General features: G+C 44.3%; 1 long non-coding RNA gene across 2 annotated transcripts in view; it reads left to right on the forward strand.

The window, feature by feature from the left end:
- LOC109513635 (uncharacterized) overlaps positions 1-17,874 on the forward strand; it is a 47,579-nt gene that overhangs the window by 6,308 nt on the left and 23,397 nt on the right. Inside the window, exon 3 of one of the 2 annotated variants that reach the window (XR_002167837.1) lies at positions 2,964-3,220. The exons of the other annotated variant lie outside the window; for it this stretch is intronic. This is a non-coding gene — a long non-coding RNA (uncharacterized LOC109513635). Of the gene's footprint in view, positions 1-2,963; positions 3,221-17,874 lie in introns of those variants that run through there. 2 annotated transcript variants of the gene reach the window in all.

The raw sequence follows: 17,874 nt of genomic DNA on the forward strand, positions 1-17,874 counted from the left end.
TTTATGCTCCCAGATGGACATTTGTTGAGTCCGCCCCCAGAATATCATCCATTCTATTAGCCGGGGAATTAGTATGCTGACGCAAGTTTTGTGTAAATGTCAACCTGGACTCCCGCCGTTGTGTAATCCCCCCCTCCCCTTAATTGGCCGATAATTGCTGCACTTGCACTCCAATCAATGTCCAGCGGTTCAAGATGAGGCTCTTCCTCCGATGCTGTGACGGCGCCAGTTGAATGGCGAGTCCAAGGCGAGTTTTTGTTTTGCTTTTTGTTGAATCACACTCGCTGCGTTCATAATGGTCAAAATGTACTTCCATTAAATATCTCAAGTACGTCAGACTTTTATGAGGCGAGATTACATTTCTGTATTCTTCACAGTCACAACCCCAAGCAAACAAATCAGCAAACGGATGACAACAGAGATTCACCGAAGAGGGGGAGGGGGCGGGATTTCGCATCTCCGAGGTCTTCTTAGCCTTCCTCCTCAAAGCGAATCTTCCTCGCAAGGTGACACCCTGTCACCGTCACTCGTGACAGTTCCACCCACGTTCCTACCTAACCTGATTAAAGCCTCTCAGCCGCTGGTGAATATCAGCTTCAGAGCGGGTGGGGTGAGGAGGGGGTTGGGTGGGGGGGGGGGCGGTCGGGAATCCGGGGCGGCCGCAAGCAGATGGTGGGCTGATTGGAAGGATTAGTTCAAATTAGCGAGAGGGCTGTTTCCTATAAATGCGTGAGGATTCATCAAGCGCAGAGGTCGCGGGTGAAAGTCGCAGGTAATGTGGAAAAGCCGGATGCGGGTGTAGATGTGGGTCACCGGAGAGCAGATGATGCATCGGCTGAAATCATTTTTACATTTTTTTTTCCTTGTTGGTGCCACCACTGGCCACAACCGCACCTTGTAGGCTGTGAAAACACCATCTGCCTGGCCTCACTCTTTCGCGGCGGAATTTATTTGGGTGGCAGCAAACCACCCGAGACGCATTTGACGCAGCGTAAACGGAAGAATGGAACCGCCAATCAGGAAGTAGACATTTTTGACTGGTAGAGGTGCAAGGGTTCGATTCCAGCTCCGGCCTCCCTGTGTGGAGTTTGTATGTTCTTCCCGGGCCTACGTGGGTTTTCTCCGGGTATTCCAGTTTCCTCCCACATTCCAAAAATATGCACGGCAGGCTAATGGAACACTCTAAATTGTCCATAGGTGTGAGTATGAGCGCAGACGGTTGTTGGTCTGTGTGTGCCCTGCGATTGGCTGGTGACCAGTTCAGGGTGTCCCCCGCCGACTGCCCGAAGACGGCTGGGATAGGCTCCAGCACACCCCACGACCCTTGCGAGGATAAGCGGATCCGGAAATGGATAGATGGATAGTACAGTATAAGTCATTTCGCGATGGAAGCCTTCTTTGTGGATTACGTAGTGTACATGTGTACTATACTGCCACCTGGTGGCGAAGACATGCACACCATTGAAGCGTGACATCGCGGTGCATTAGCATGCTTATTTTTCCTCTCGTGCCGTTAAATATAATCAGGTCAACATTGCACAATATATGATGCACTTTAATCCCGAGCAAGCAATTTTGTATTTTTATGCGCCATAAAAAATATATAATAAAAATGCCGTTGGAAAATATCTTGACATTGTGCTCCCGTACATAACAGCACGAGATGGCTCACAGTGTTATCGCCATAATTAATGAATCAAAAAAAGTAGGAAATAAATAAAGCATGACAGTGACGACGGTCGTAGCGAGTCAGGTATATTTTATTCCTTTTGGAAGAATACGAAGACATTATTCATGAAGTCTTTTCATTGGGATCCCTGCCGAATGTAGGTGAGCTCCTCACTCTCTGTGGTGGTCTCGCCTACGGCGGGTGAATAAACTTCTCCCCGCACAAACCAAAATATACGAAAGACTGACACTTTGAGAGTGGCGGCGCCAGTAAAATCCGCAGCCCGACAGGCGCACAATGAGCTGAAACTCATTGTGAAACTCCATTAAAAGCCGGAGGAGCTGCACACCCGATGATAAGTCCAGGTTGGCTCGCCACGCTAACATGTGACAGTCATTTCAGATATAGTCGCAGTAAAAAAAACAAAAAAACCTACAAAAAAAAAACACCCCATCTCAATTATACAGTCACTGCTTCGGTGCTTAAATGTGTTTTTTTTTCCTCCTCCTCCTGAGCTTTTCTTCCTAAAAAAGTACGTTTGATTTAGTGAGCAAATACGAAGCACAGTTTTCGCAGTAACGCCGCAGTTGTGCTTGAAATGATTCATCTCCAATATATTGCGCATAGAAGTTAGCATGTGCACCTAAATTCACTTCATGCAACTCAGCTGTACTTGGACAATGATTCTTTCAATATAACTTCGGGGCTTTTTTTTAGTAGTTTCCCAATTTTGACTGTAAGGGGAGCGCTGATGCCAAAAAAAAAAAAAACCAAAAAAAAAACCAAAATAAAACTAAGTTCAAATTATGACTTTGGTCCAACACAAGTTACCGTATATTCCGCCTGATAAGGCGCGTCGGATTATAAGGCGCACCTTCAATGATAGCCTCTTTTAAAACTGTTTTCATATATAGAGCGCACCGCATTGTAAGGCGCATCGAGTAGAAGCTACAATAGTGGTTGCAGTTGCGCTGTGCATCCACTAGATGGTGGTACGCTAAAGGGAATACGTTACAATGCAAAACAGCTTGATATCGAGCATTACAAATTGAATGCTTTTGGGTGCGCCATATAGTGCGGAAAACAGCGTGGGTTTTTTTTTTTTTTGGGGGGGGGGGGGAAACATTGCTATTGTGCTTTAGCTAGTAAATGGAGAAAAAACATGGACCGACATGACACGAGCGGGCGTGATCATAATTGAAATAAATGATGCGTGCGCAAGCTCCGCCGTCGTTGATGAATGGATCTGATCAGCGGAGACCAAGGCAAATAATGTGCTTTCTGATTCCTCCAGCCTGGATGTGACACTGAAATAATGTGAACTCCATCAGCGTAATGAGGTGGACCGACCTTCTTCGAACACCCCCCCCCCCCTACAATGTCGCCTCGGTGAACGCTGGTGCGGGTTTCGTCTGCTTGTTTTTCCCCGCTCTCACCTTAGCCAGCAAATGTCCCCGTAATAAATATTTTCATACTTATGGTAGTTATTTTGTAATACCTTCAATGTGTGGTATTTCGCGTTTTCGGAGCTCATAAGAAAAAGGGGAAAAAATCACTCTTATCACCGGATAATCGGTCAAAGTAATCTATTAGACGTGTTGATCAGAAGCTAGTACTTCAACTTCATCTGAAAAGGTTGACCAGAATGGTCAGAAGGGACAGCGGTGACTACCAGCTTACCATGTTATCAGGTTACAGGGTGCACGAAAGGGTTAATATTATTTGTCTGACAAAGGCCATCCATTTTAAAGGCGTCGGATACACCCCCCACACCACAGGATAATCAGTCAGGATAATCCTTTTGGAGACATCTGAGGATCAGACCCTTTGCTGACTTCGATTGGAAGGGGATGAAGCGCAAACTCAGACCAATTAATCTGGGATGTGTGTATCCTGCGTTGTCTTGTCAATCACCGGCTCAAAACCTTGCGTTCATAATCCGAGGTGATCCGTTCAAGCTGACGTTGACCGGCTTCATCGATACGTGAATCGGGGTGAGGAAAGCAAAACCGTAAAAGGTCAGTCCCTTTTTTTCTGTCCAATTAAAGGCCACAAGCGACCCAAGTGGTTTTTGTTTTTTTTAGACCTGCTGCTTTCAACACCCGTAACAAGCGTTTCTGTCTTCCGGCTGCAAGTTTGCACTCGTCCTAACGGTAAGAGTGTGGTGGCTTAGCGGTGCCTCGTGCGTTGTGTTCTTGGCAAGCGGAGGTAACGAGTGCGCCGGCCCACTCGGCGTGCATTTGTGGAGGACCAAACAAGCTGTCAGTCTCACTGTGACTTTTTTCGGTAGCGGGGATACAAAGCGCCTTCAGGGCACACTCAGAAGTTTGTGAACATCTGACGTGTCGATTATTGATCCCTTGTGAAGTACAGCTGTGATTCGTCACAATCCCGATTGAACCGTTTGGCTTTTAATCTGGCGTTTTGTTTGTTCTATTTTAGTTTTTGTACACTGGTAGAAGTGCCATCGATTTCTTGTTTTATTTTGACTGAACTTGAAGGCTCTGTTAAAATGGCGACACATTTGTTCCATTTTCAAAATTAAATGTAGCTTCGACAACCGGAGCCTATCCTGTCATCCCCATCGTCATTTGATTCCGTCAAAAATCAGCAGACACACTTTGGTCTACCCCACGGTAATGAAATAACGGCATGCCGCTGGTAGCTCGTTTCTCAAAACACTGCGGCCTCAGACGCTAAGGCAGCCAAATTAAGCTAACGACGGCCAAGTACATGCATTTCATGTTGTTGCGCTATTTCCGTAACTCGTCCGTAACTCAGGACTCCGATACAACCTTAGAAGCGAGAACATTTTCCCACCGTTGTTAGCTCATTCACCAAAAATGCTAACGTTATGCTTCGGACTTGAGGACCGGTTACAGTCTGTGACGATTAGCAAGATTTGTTTGCTAAGCCATTGTAGCTAGCTACATGCTAGTGATTGTAACATTTGTACACATTTGTTCTTCCTTCCGCGTGCTTTGTTTTTGGATCGCCGAGTTTTTCTATATTTGGATTTAGAGGCCCTTAGTTGATAGATTTTATCCCTTAACATCGTCTTAGTTGCCTTACACTCAACATACACACTCCAATTCAAGTCAATTCTCTTGACTGTACTTGTTGTCATTTTCCAAAGTCAACCAGAAGTCCTGGATGACGCGCAAGCATTTGGCATTTTCATTGGCGCGAGATGGAATCCATCCGGCAGATTCCTGAAAATGTCAAATGCAAATTGAAGGCTTCGTCGTTCACAGGCACCCCAGAAAGCTCTTAGCCCGGGCGAGCCGCGGCATCATCTGCTCCGCCGCGAGGACCTCTTCAGATCTCATTTGTGGAAGCCGGTGACATTCCGTGAACCTCCTCGCGTCCTCCTCCTCTTCACCTTCCATTTGACAGTTTACACTACCGAGCCCCGACGCCCCTCCGCGTACACCCCGACGGCGTTTTAATCAAAACGAAATAAGACAAGCCGGTAGGCCGCATCCTATCCTTTCGTTTTAATGAAGATAAAAAAAAATACCGCAGTGAACAATTTTTCAAAGGAAAACGTCAATATTTCTCAAATTCTTTTGACCGACCGGCAGATGTTCCCTGCGAGCATCCGAGCCAGCGACCGGGTGCGTTTCAACACCGCGGCAAGCCGACTCCCGACTGTATGAAATGAAACGGGACTGGCCGTGTAATTGCTTCTGCGGGGACCGCACCGGTTTCAGTGATACACTTTGTGATTGGGTGTGTGCCGCCGCTGCCCTCGCAGTCGTGGCAGAATAAACAAAAAAAAAAGGGAAAAGAAGCTCTTCTGGTCCGTAGCCTTGCGCGCGACAACACCTCAGGGAGACAGGCGGCCATATGTGGCCTCTGCCGGCTGTGACTGCGCACACGTTAAGAGTTCGCTCTCGACTATCCACACCTTCCTGTCAGAGGCTGCTGCCGGGATAACAAAACAGGCATGATAGGATGTGACAGCTGGTGCCGGGTCAATTGTTGCACACCTCCGGTTGAGCATGAGAAGTCTTCCTCTTCTCCAGAATTCCCCTGTGGTGTCTTATCCTGAAGCACACATGACCAAAAAAAATAAAAATAAAATAAATCATCTGATCATTTTAAAGGAGACGTCATATGTTTGCTTCGCAGCTAGCCTAAGAGTGTAAAACTTAGTGGTCGATTTTAAAACATGAAAACAACAAAACGGTCCATTTCCAATGTGATTAGCAATCATATTATTCATAAAGAGCACAGGTGTCAAGATCAAGGTCTGGGGGCCAGGTACCTGCGACTTCATTTTATGTGGCCTATGGTCTATGATGGTTATGTGTTCATTTAATGTCCACACCGTGTTATAATCCAAGGCCTAGTTATCATAATTTATTTTCTTGTTTTCTATTATTTGAGTCAGTGGAAGTCTGCAGTGTGAAACAGAAGAGGCCCCGGGGCGGAGCCTTGGTGTACTCCACATGTAATTTTGGTCTGCTCGGAATGAAAGTGATTTAGTGCCACCAAATATTCAAAAACGGTGACCTTTTCAGAATAGCAACATAACGAAAGATCTTGTTTATTTTATGTCACATTTTGCGGGTCAAAAAATAGCCAATAGGTTCTTGGTTCGTACTTCCAGCTGTTTATTTGCAAGTATCATCTTCCCAGTATGTGATACATCCCCATATGCCCATGAGAGAACCCGGAATGCCATTTTCTAGTGTTGTGCTTGATGAACTCATTGTTATTCATTCACCCGCCACTGTTGCGAGTCACCACAAACCCAATTGGATCACCATAGAGGGCTTCCTGTGCTCCTGGAAGCTATGTTTTCTTAAAACATTCCCTTTTTTTTTTCCTATCCACCTCCTGCAATATTGGGGTTTGACAAGTAATTATGACTGCTCGGATAATAATTAATGAGGCAACATGTTGTTATTATGATCTCCCTTCTCCGCATAAGTAACACCTGCAGGCGCCATCACATCCAAAAGTAATTCAATTCTTTGAGCAAATGACATCATATTTCAACTGGCATCAAATTAAAACTCCACCCCCAATGACATGTTGCATCGCGACAGCAATTTAAATGGAGATAAAAACCAACATTACAGTCATAAGGCCTTATTTAACAGTCACTTCACATTTGACAGCGGCATGCATTTGGATCCCCCCACCCGTAGCCGCTGGGTGTTTTCGCTGACTGATACGCATCCCGGCAGGATTTCGTCCTGTCAAGACACAAGTCAGTCGAACGGCACTCCTGTTAAATTGTTCTCGTCTTGGGCGCGCAGCCTTGATAATTGACAAGCCGCAAATTAGCTGCGTCCCGGGCTATCAACTGTCAGCCCACCTCCCCGTACCCGGGCTGTCTATCTTCTGTAAAGATTGCACCTACTACTTCGTTATTCGATCGGGAGGACACAGCAAAAACTGGAGTGAAACCACAAATGGGCTGTCTTGGGTTTTGCCACACGGGCTGGAATTTCGTAGATGCAATTTAGCCTTCGATTGAATGATTATATATTGTACGTAAGTTACCAAACTGTCTTGGGCAGCGATTCCTTTGCGTCACACTTTTTGAGAATCATTGAGTTTGATCATTTTTTGCTGTTCCCTGAACTAATCAAAATTGAAGTTAATGCTTTCATGGTTTTCTGCTAAAGTGATTCAAAGCGAAATGGCATCCGAAACCTGCATTTAGTCCGATTTATCGTTGCTTTGACGCACGCAAGTTCAGGTGTATCAACATTTCATAAAAGCGCAACTTGTATCTGTATCGTGAGTGTGGGAGTGTTATCAGAGAGAGCAACGTGACAAACGTCGGCGCCGAGTGGAGAAGCGTTAGCCGCGGATTGATGAGCCGGGCTGTTTTGATGGATGGAGCTTCAGCGCTCGGCTATCAGCCTTTCTGTCATCGTCTGAGCGGCATCATATCAGCGCACACAAAACGCGTCGATACGTGCCGTACTCTCATTTCATTTACGCAACACCAGTCGTGTTCACTGACGAGATAAAATACGACCCAGCCCAAAAAAAAAACCCAGTGGCCACGATTGTATCTCCACAGATATGACTGATGATAGATGTGCTTCGCCCAAAATGCTAACATTGAGAATGAAACGAGAGCTGTTCGACGCACAAAACCATAGACGTACTCACAGGCATGTATTCTTTATCCTCCTTCAAGAATGACTAACATGACTGAGGCTTAATAAGATCCACCAGTTTGTCCTTAAGTGACGTGCGTTTCGTTTTAAGATACCATCCGAGATCAACATGCCACACACTGAGTACCACTAGAGGGAGCCTGGAATACACCTTCCGAAATAAATCCATAAATATCAATGGTCTTCATCTGGTCTCTGCTTCGCCGTCCCCCGATGCCTGGCCTGCTTTTCACCCCCTTCTTCATGTTTTTGAAATCAAATGTGGCATATTCATGATCAACTCATACATTATTTCCTTGGCAAGCACGGCGACGGATGGGCTCGTGCGCCTGCCTCACAATTCTGTGCCCTGTGATTGGCTCGTGACCAGTCCATCGGCCGACTCAAAGACCTCGTCCCATCTGCCGTCGACTAAAACGGAATAAAATGCAGCCAAAACTAAAATAAACGTGTGCGTTAGTGGCGGGCGATTGACGTGCACCCGACCGACCAATCCCAGCGTGCACAGTGCAGTGGATGCCCCGCCTCCCTTTTTTTGTTTGTGTAGTGGGGAAGCCACGGCCTAAGTACAAAATGTAACAAGTGTCATGCTTTGTGGTTCATTGCCTTTTACGTGAACGTTCATTGCACATTTTGATTTAAAAAAAAAATAAATGGCACTATTTAAATTAAAACCTGTTCAGAAAAGTTTTTTTTTTCCGCTGAAAATGTCTTTTTTTTTTTTTAATGTGCAAATTAGTCTTTAAAAAGCGGGCGATTGACGTGCACCCGACCGACCAATCCCAGCGTGCACAGTGCAGTGGATGCCCCGCCTCCCTTTTTTTGTTTGTGTAGTGGGGAAGCCACGGCCTAAGTACAAAATGTAACAAGTGTCATGCTTTGTGGTTCATTGCCTTTTACGTGAACGTTCATTGCACATTTTGATTTAAAAAAAAAAATAAATGGCACTATTTAAATTAAAACCTGTTCAGAAAAGTTTTTTTTTTCCGCTGAAAATGTCTTTTTTTTTTTTAATGTGCAAATTAGTCTTTAAAAAACAATCCCCAAAAAGAAACATGGTAAAATCGTGATTGTGGTTTTATATTTAAGTAATCCTGAGATGCGCCTGCTTTCCAATCATCTTTTTCCTTCACATTAATTAAAAAGCTGACGTTTTTTTTCTTTTTTTTTGTCAACTTTTTCATTGCCTTCGAGTTATTGAATGGACATGTTCATCAGAAATTCCTGTTTAAATTAATTGCCTTACATTGTAATTATTTTATTGAAATTCAAATGTCTACATTTACATAATTTCCACGAGGCACAGAATGCAAGTTCGAGGCTTTGATGTCCTTTATTTGTCCACGAATAAATACATCCATCATCATATTTAAATTAATAAGAGGCTGACGGGGACCGAATTGATTCACATTTCAATTAGTTTGATGTTATTGCTTCACCTAATTTTAACTCATTGATCTATGTTATTGAAATTTTAATAAATGGCATTTACCATCATTAAATTGTGCCACGAAATGCAAGATAAAAGCTGTGGAACGCATTTTTTTTTCCTCTGCAGTATTCAAATGTATTTTTAAATTAAAAAAAAAAATCACATGACTTGTGATGTTTAAATTGAGAGCTGGCGACTGGCGACGTAGAAAAACGATGCGTCGCTACTCTCGCTAGTAAAAGTTTCCAAGTGTGAAACTCTCTCGCATCAAACTAATGACGCACAAGATGGAAACAGATGGAGGTAAGCTCCTGAGACGAAAAAAAAAAAATGGCGGGTTATATGCCAACATGGGCAAAGGTTCATGGAAACAAATACAATTATGAAAAATGCTTATGATGACTGATGGGAGGGAAAAAAAAAATAATTCGACCTCAATCAAATCCTGTTTGAGAGGGACAACAAATCCCGAATGCTTCATAAAAAGGAGTTGAGAACATTTATCCGCTTCTTCTCTGAACTCGCTTCCTTCTGACCCAGTCGTGTAGTCGAACTGAATTTTTAATTTGAGTCTCGGAGAACCTAATTAAATGTCTCTGCGAGGGCTCAAGGTTGCAAAAAAAGACACAGGACGGAATAGGATTGTACTCTCTGCAGCTACCCGCAACGATGAACAGGATAAGCGCTCTATAAAATGGCGGATTTCTTTTTTTGGAACTGTTAAAGCTCCGTCATCATATTGTCTTATGGAAACGGATGCATTACGCACCTTTTGCCGCCGATAAAAGCGTCCTGGGATCTCGAAAACCCTCTCCTGTTGACAATAGACATCGGGTGTGGATTTTAATGAGCGCACATGAATTGTACCTATGATGCCATTACGGTCACAAACGCTGGCAAAAGCTGCAGCAGATATTCTCTCCTCTCACGGTAATTGGAGCAGGCAGGGGGAAGTCGGAAGTGAGTCAGCGAAGCGAGCCAGGCGCATCCCGGATAGATCTAGGAGCTTGGAGATGAATGGAAACGAACATTAAAGCGAGACGAAATCCGGCCAAATCTCCCGGTGGGAACTTCTATTGGTCATGCACCAAAGAGAGATCCGAGATCGAAAGGAATACTCGCTCGATAGCGTCTCGTCACGGAGGTGTGGGGTTTCCTCTTTCCCGTTGGCATTTACTTATAAATACGAGGACACGTTCACCTCCACAGTCACACGCTAGCTTTAGCAACCGCTTGTCTGTTGCTAACCAAAACAGAAGCACCAAAAGCATTCTCTGAGATAACACGAGCAGCGGCACGATCTTGCAGACCAAAATTTGCCGCAATCATTTTTCATCGATTGGTCAATCCCGGCTGGTCTGGTTTTTAACCATTTTTTGATCGGACAATATTATTTTTTTCCCCCCATGCTGTCGAGATTTGCTTTCGCTAACGGTGTTATAAATATGATCTAATTATCCGGCGATATGTGGGTCACCATTTTTACCGATATGCCTTATCTGTATAAAACAAAAAGACAACAACACAGTCACGATTTGGTCAACTACTGAACCATGCAAATGCACAAGACCTATTGTCGGCTAAGTAAAAAAAATAAATAAAATAAAACCACACACACAAACTGTTCAAAACCGCTCTGGGGGGGGAAAATGCTGACATCTGGAAGTTAACCTACAAATAAGGCAGTCAAGCAAACAGGAGCAGGCAACAGCAGGTATTTGCACTCGGAACCACCAAACACGACACGGATGGGCTTGACCGGTTGTGACAATGAACAACGCTCGCCCCAGTTCCCCTCGCTTCAGCAGCAGTGACTGCTGTTGACCCCCTTTTGAACCCTCTGCTTTTATTAAGAAGGCCTTATCTCTGTCTAGTAGTGTCTCAGCCACTTACTCAGTCCTCTCCAAGCGCCGCGCTGCCGAAGCGCCACGGGAGGATGATTTATTCTTTCGAAATTAAAAACGATGTGCGCTTCAAGTGGACCGTTCATGTCTCCAGAAGGATGTCCTCGAGAAGGGGCCCCCTTGAATGTAAGATCCACTAGCACTTAAACTTGGGCTAACTCAACTGTCAGCGACCAAGTAGTATTTTTTTCAATCTTATTTATTTTTTTTTTATATGCAATACGGTATTTTGAAACGTAGATTTATATACCGACAGAGCCCTCCCCCCCCGCCCCCCACCCAAATGTATGTCTGATCAAAGTGCAGATTAAAGCGTTTGTTTTTGACCAAGCGTACATGCTAGCAGTGCTAGCTAGCTGCTATACAAAGTAGTCAAGAACTTAGCTAGAGTATATATTTGTTTTGGACCAAGCGTACATGCTAGCGTTGCTAGCTAGCTGCCATAAAAAGTAGTCAAGAACTTAGCTAAAGTATCTAATAGAAAAGAAAAAAAAAACAACCTCGCAAACAAAAGGAGAGGTTTTACAATATCTTCGCCTGACCCATAGTCCAAATAATTAGCTTGATGTCAATTCTGCTGAGTCATGTAAATATATTTTTGCTGATTTCATTCTCATGCTAGCTCTGTATTTCACGTGCCGCCACAAGAAAAACTAAAACCGTACCCAATTAATGACGATAATTTCGGCATTTTGATCAATACTACACAACGCACTACCAAGGTAGTTCCAAACACGCGCTAAGGCAACTTGGTTCGTTCCTGTTCCTGTGTGCCATGGCGACGCCAGGTTTTTGCGACAGCCTGCAGTAAGTGTGGCTGACGGGGAGGGCCTGTATGTACATGGATTGGATGCTTCCTGGCTGTCAGGATCTGAGCAGGCCCGGGAAGAAAGCTTTTCATTCTTGCCCGTTGCCATGGGATACGTAGCGAGTCACCGTGTTGCCTGCGCGCACACAGGCACGCGCACAGTCTCTGGTGGAGGGGTCGGGGGGGGGGCATACAATAATATTGCTCAAAGTCTGTCAGAGGTGCTTTAAGCGTTTGTGCTCAATTTCTTCCATGTAATTTCACATATGTAGCAGTGTGGATGGTGAGAAAATGTAATCGGTGGTGTCTGAAGGTGTTATCGGTGATTAGAAAAAAATGCAGTTGTGGTAATTGCGCTCACATCTGTTTGGTAGATTAAGTTGAAGGTGTTTTTGCGCGAAAAGATAACAAATTTGGGCTCTCTGGGTTTTCACAGCTTGCGAAACAAGATGCTTGTAACGCTAATCCATTTTTTTGTCAAGTAAATAATCTCCAGTTTTGTCTTTTTTTCAATTGAATAGGGGCTTGTGGCTAATGTATTTACCGATTCGAGCTGAACAAAGTGAGTCTTTAATCATCAAGGGAATAAGCAACATACTGTAATTGTGTCATTTGCTAAACACAAAGGGTCCAAGACCAGATGCCTGGAGATTCCCGATAGCAGGGGAACTCACCGACACGGGAAACAGTAAACATGTTGCCTTCCTGCCGTTTTGGTTAGCGAAAGTGACAATAACACAATACGGTGAGCCGTCTACCTCACCAGATGGCGTTTGGGGTCGGAAATAAGGCTGCGACATTCGGGGAAATTTACGAAAACGAAACTTGTACATGGTAATTTCCAGGAAGTTCCAGTTTACTTCGCCATTTAATGATGTAAATAGTGACAATGACTCGGAGATGTGACCATTTCAGGGAGCCTTTTATTTTTCGATACCTGGACTTTTGTAACACCTCCACTGGGAGGTTTGTACTCAAGGATTTTGAAGCTCCTTCTCCGAGCATGTATTAGTTACTTCCCACTGTGGCTGCAAAGTGTGCAGCGTGTCATTAGCCATTCAGTGAGATATACAATGCGAGTCATTTCCTGGTATACATCTTTTGGCTGCGTGGAATGAGCTGTATCCTGGCCGCACGCTGCATTCGGGCCACCCGATATTTATCACAGCTGTCCCTGAGGTGAGTGTACTGAATCTATTATGGTGTGTTTTGTCCCCGTCTGGCAGCCCGCTGCGTTTTGTCACCCATGTCAGTGAAGGTAAGCTGCAGGTGATTGAAATAGGGCAGGGTTTTCGGCGTCGCACGTGGTGCCGACGCCGAGATGTGGTCACGCTCAAGTGGGTCGGCGGCAGTGTTGTTTATACCCTTTCTTTCTGATTGACAGCACGGCCGAGGCGAAGCAGAAGAGTGCCGGAGGAAAATTGCACAGATCGTTCGTTGAAATCATGATGCGTTTTGAGCGTGTGTCAGAAATCAACAGGCCACATCTTGTTGGCTCAGGGCGAAGCAAAATGCTAACTTTGTACGACGAATAGCGGGTCCTGGTAACTGTCCGGGGGCTTTTGGAGGCCAGCTAAGCTAACCGTGGGAACGCCCTGTTCTTGGTTGCTTTATTATATTAATTTTTGTAATAGTAAATCGAAACTTGGCCAGCAAAATCAAAAATTTGCTGTAAATATTCAATGTATGGTGCAAATGCACGTCCTGGGCCCTGTCCGTTGAACTCGGTAGCGATGACTAACCTAAGATAACCGGACCAGGAACTTGTTCTTGGATGCGTCATCTTTGTTTGCTTTTTGCTTATTATAATGATATTGTTACGCCTAATTTTGTTGAATTTGCTCAATGATACTTGCGCAATGAACCGATTCTAGCTACTCTCTGCGGTGCGAGCAATATCAGCCATTTCGGCTAACTAGGCTAGCCATGTGTCAGTGGTTCTGTTTGTATTGCTTTTGATTTGTTTTTGATTTTGGTTTTTGTTGGTAAGAGTAAATAAAGCTTCACGACAAAGGTGTGAAATTTTGCTTACCGAAAATGCTAAATTTACGCTACTAACACAAGTCGTAAATACTGTCTTTGGCGCTAGGAATCTTTAGACAGCTAGGCTAACCAGGCTAGCTATGTGTAACTATCTTTTTCTTTGATAGTGAATACAGACCTGACCAACTTTATAGGACTCGTGTCGCTCTTCAGTCTCGTCAAGTGTGCTAACTGCTAACCAGCTACTCATTCAAGTCCTATTTGCTGTCCGTGGTGCTAGGAACGAGCTAAACTAACCAGGCTATATGTATTACATTTATACAGTTTATTATTAAGCTGGGATCGGTTGATTTGTGCCCTGCGACGATGATGCGTTTTCTCGGGACATCATTTCTGTTGTTATTGTTTTTAATCCTGGTGTTGAAATGAGAAATGTGTCAAAACAACAAGAAAACTCAAGGGGGACGATTTAAAAGCAAGAAAAGCCGTTGCAGTATGTTGAGTGAAGACGGTGCATCACTAATTGCGGCTCTTAATACCTACTTGCTCTATTTGGTTTCCTTAAACTCTGCGCTTGTGTGTACTGTTTCCTCGGCGCCTTTTAGTGCTTCATTTATTACCGCCTCATTTGCATGCATATTCATGAGCGCAAATGAAGGTTCCGGAGTTTTCGCCCGCTTATTATCAAACCAATCCGCCGTTGAAGCAATCTCAGTCAGGTGGTTTCGAGTGCGCGCGGATCTACTGTACGCCCATTTCATTTTAATTAAGCGAACAAAACTTAAATTGGCCGCAAAAGGCCTGCCATTAGCGTTCCAAATTGCTTCGAGGTGTGTGCTGCTTGCAAATGCAAACTTCGGCCAATCATATCGTCGTCTCGCCTTGGATTTAAATGGCCGGTTGAGCACGCAATGATTTGAAATGGCACAGTCAAGGAGTGGGAAAACCCCCGCCATGGCCTAAAAACCTTTATCACCTGCAGAGTGAATCAGTTCGTGAGTTTCAGAAGGCATTTTTGCCCGTGGTTGGCGCCCTGACCTACCTTTTCGCGATTCAAATTCCATTCGATCCGATTCACCCTTTAGTGTAGCTCCATCTAGTGGATGCATAACGCAACCGCAGCCACTACTGTAGCTTTGATTCTATGCGCCTTATAATGTAGTGCGCCCTATATATGAAAATAGTTTTAAAATAAGCCATCCATTGAAGGTGCGCCTTATACTCCGAAGCGCCTTATCGTGCGGAAAATACGGTCCATCCATATACATGCACTTCCAGACAGAATAACTTTTTGAGTGTGTGTGTGTGTGTGTGTGTGTGTGTGTGTGTGTGTGTGTGTGTGTGTGTGTGTGTGTGTGTGTGTGTAATTTTATAATGACTTAAATTAGCCTACAGTAAATATTTGATCTTTAAATACTCACACCGCACACGAAAAGGTTGCCGTTCGAAAGCCGTTTGCTGGTTTGTTTGATTCTATTGTCAGCAGGAAGCAACCGACCCATCTGAGAGCTGTAATTAACAGACCGCGACACTTAAATATTCCACATTTGACTCAGCTCTTTGCCCAAGGAATGCATCAAGCATGCAAACCCTGGATTGAATTTCAGGGTTATTTTTCAATGGAAATGAAGTGTAAGTGTCGAGCGGCCCGGAGGACTTTTGCGGGCACGAAGGTGTATCTTTTTTTTTTTTTTTTAACCATTCTGGAAAACCTCTTTTAATAGAAGCAGAGTCAGCACAAAAAGTCTCGCATTTTTTTCCTGATACACGTGTTTTTAAATAATGAACGAGCGGTTTGTTTATACCAGAGGGGGCATGTCAAGAAGCGTTTTCACCTGCCATTTGTCTTGAGAGAAAACGAGGCCCAAGGGGCTCATTCACTGGAAACAGTGTGTCGTTGTCGCATATGTACAGCGTGTTTGGACAGAACGAGCCGAGATCACTTGAAAAATTGTACTTTTTATTTATTTATTTTTTTGGTCACGATCAAATTAATCTGAGTTGTTTATCCTGAAAGAATGGGCCAACTATTAAATGTGACAATTGGAAAATCTGTTTTTCTTGATTTATTTTTCTATTTATTGATTATTTTATTTCTTTTTCTTTTTTTTTCTCATGTAGTGTTGCTTAACATCATGCAATTTGGTTGGTGTGTCATGAGTAGACCTACGAAAAAATCGATTCATTTTCTCGAGAAACTGTGTATTTTTTGTGGGCTTTTCTTGCTACGTTCAATTCGACTGACTTGAAACCTTTTTTTTTTTTTTTTTTTTTTTTTTTTGCCGACACCGTAATTCATCCTTGTTGACAATCGTCGCAGCTGTCTTTGGCAGTCCATCCACTTGGACTTCCACCTAAAATCCATTACTCTCTCTTAAACGAGACAAATTAGCTTGGCGTCGTCGCCTTATCTCCGTGACTCATTTGCGGCTCGGTTTTGCATTTTATTTCGCTTTCACAAAGACATCGGTGAGAAATGGATGTGCTTTTCGAGCCGCAAATACTTTGCCGGGGTCGCCTCTCGTCTCACCAGAAAAAAAACAAAAAACATAAAATGACTTTTCCACCAGCTGTGCACTCGGATGGTCCATTTTAGGATGTTAAATTGTTGGATAGGCGGCCCGGTGGTCCAGTGGTTAGCGCGTCAACCTCCTGTGTGGAGTTTGCATGTTCTCTGCGTGGGTTTTCTCCGGATATTCCGGTTTCCTCCCACATTCCAAAAACATGCATGGCAGGCCGATTGAACACTCTAAATTGCCCTTAGGTGTGAGTATGAGCGCGGATGGTTGTTCGTCTGTGTGTGCCCTGCGATTGGCTGGCGACCGGTTCAGGGTGCTCCCCGCCTACTGCCCGAAGACGGCTGGGATAGGCTCCAGCACCCCCCCCAGCAACCCTTGCGAGGATGAGCGGATCCGAAAATGGACGGATGGATGAATGGATAGTACAGCTGATGAAGTCACTTCACGGTAGAAGTCTTCTTTGTGGATTATGTCGTGTACATGTGTACTATACTGCCACCTGGTGGCTAAGACATGCACACCAAAAGCGGATCGGAAAATGGATGGATGGAATTGTTGGATAGTTTCAATGTTCGCTTGCAAAAAGATCTCAGGCGAAGAGGCAAATGAGCTTCCCGAAACACGTTTTCCCCTTCGAATGTTTCGCCTTCCCCTTATTCCGTTAAATAAGCCTCGCCTCACACCTCGAAGAGATGCTCAATGATCGTCCTCCAAAATGGGTCACCACGGAGCCTGGCTTGATCACGTTAAGCTAATTAGGATGAAACCTGAGGCAAAAGCAATGTTAGAGGAGGATTATTACGCTCGCCACAGTTGGGTGCCGAGTGTCTGAAGGAAAAGACTTGGGGAATGGCAACTGCAGACCCCCCCCACCCCCACCCCCGCACGCCCAAAATCGTGACTTTCCTAAGGTGTCTTAGCAGCGGGTGTTTTGGGTTAGCAACTGAGAGCAAATGCCTGCGGATGATTCCGTCATGCTTAACAAATGGAATCGGTAACGAAAACCATTTGCAAGTGTTCTCATTTACTCTTTGCGAGATGCCACACCGAGACGAAGAAGGAGAGAGTGCCACGGCGAAAGGGGGAAAACTTTGATCGGGTGAATCGCTCGCGAGGTCGTTCCCACTTTGACTTTAAAAATCGACTGTTGAGAAAAAAAAACAACAAAAAAAAACCTTAAACCAATTCAACCCGTTGGCAACACCAATTCAGTTTATTGCAAACTCAAGGATTTTTTTTTCATGTCGGGGTGTGCTGACTTTTGCACTTTTGGCACATGTAATATCGTTTTTGAATCCGCTCAACAATTTCTCAAAAGTAAAGTGCAATAGTGAAAGTACTTCACACTTGACTGTTTTTTTTTTTTTTTTTTTTTTTTTTTTTTGGGTTCGAAAAAAAAAAAAAAAAAAACAA

This window comes from Hippocampus comes, unplaced genomic scaffold (assembly GCF_001891065.2).
Source record: "Hippocampus comes isolate QL1 unplaced genomic scaffold, H_comes_QL1_v1.1 scaffold50, whole genome shotgun sequence".
NCBI lineage: Eukaryota > Metazoa > Chordata > Actinopteri > Syngnathiformes > Syngnathidae > Hippocampus > Hippocampus comes.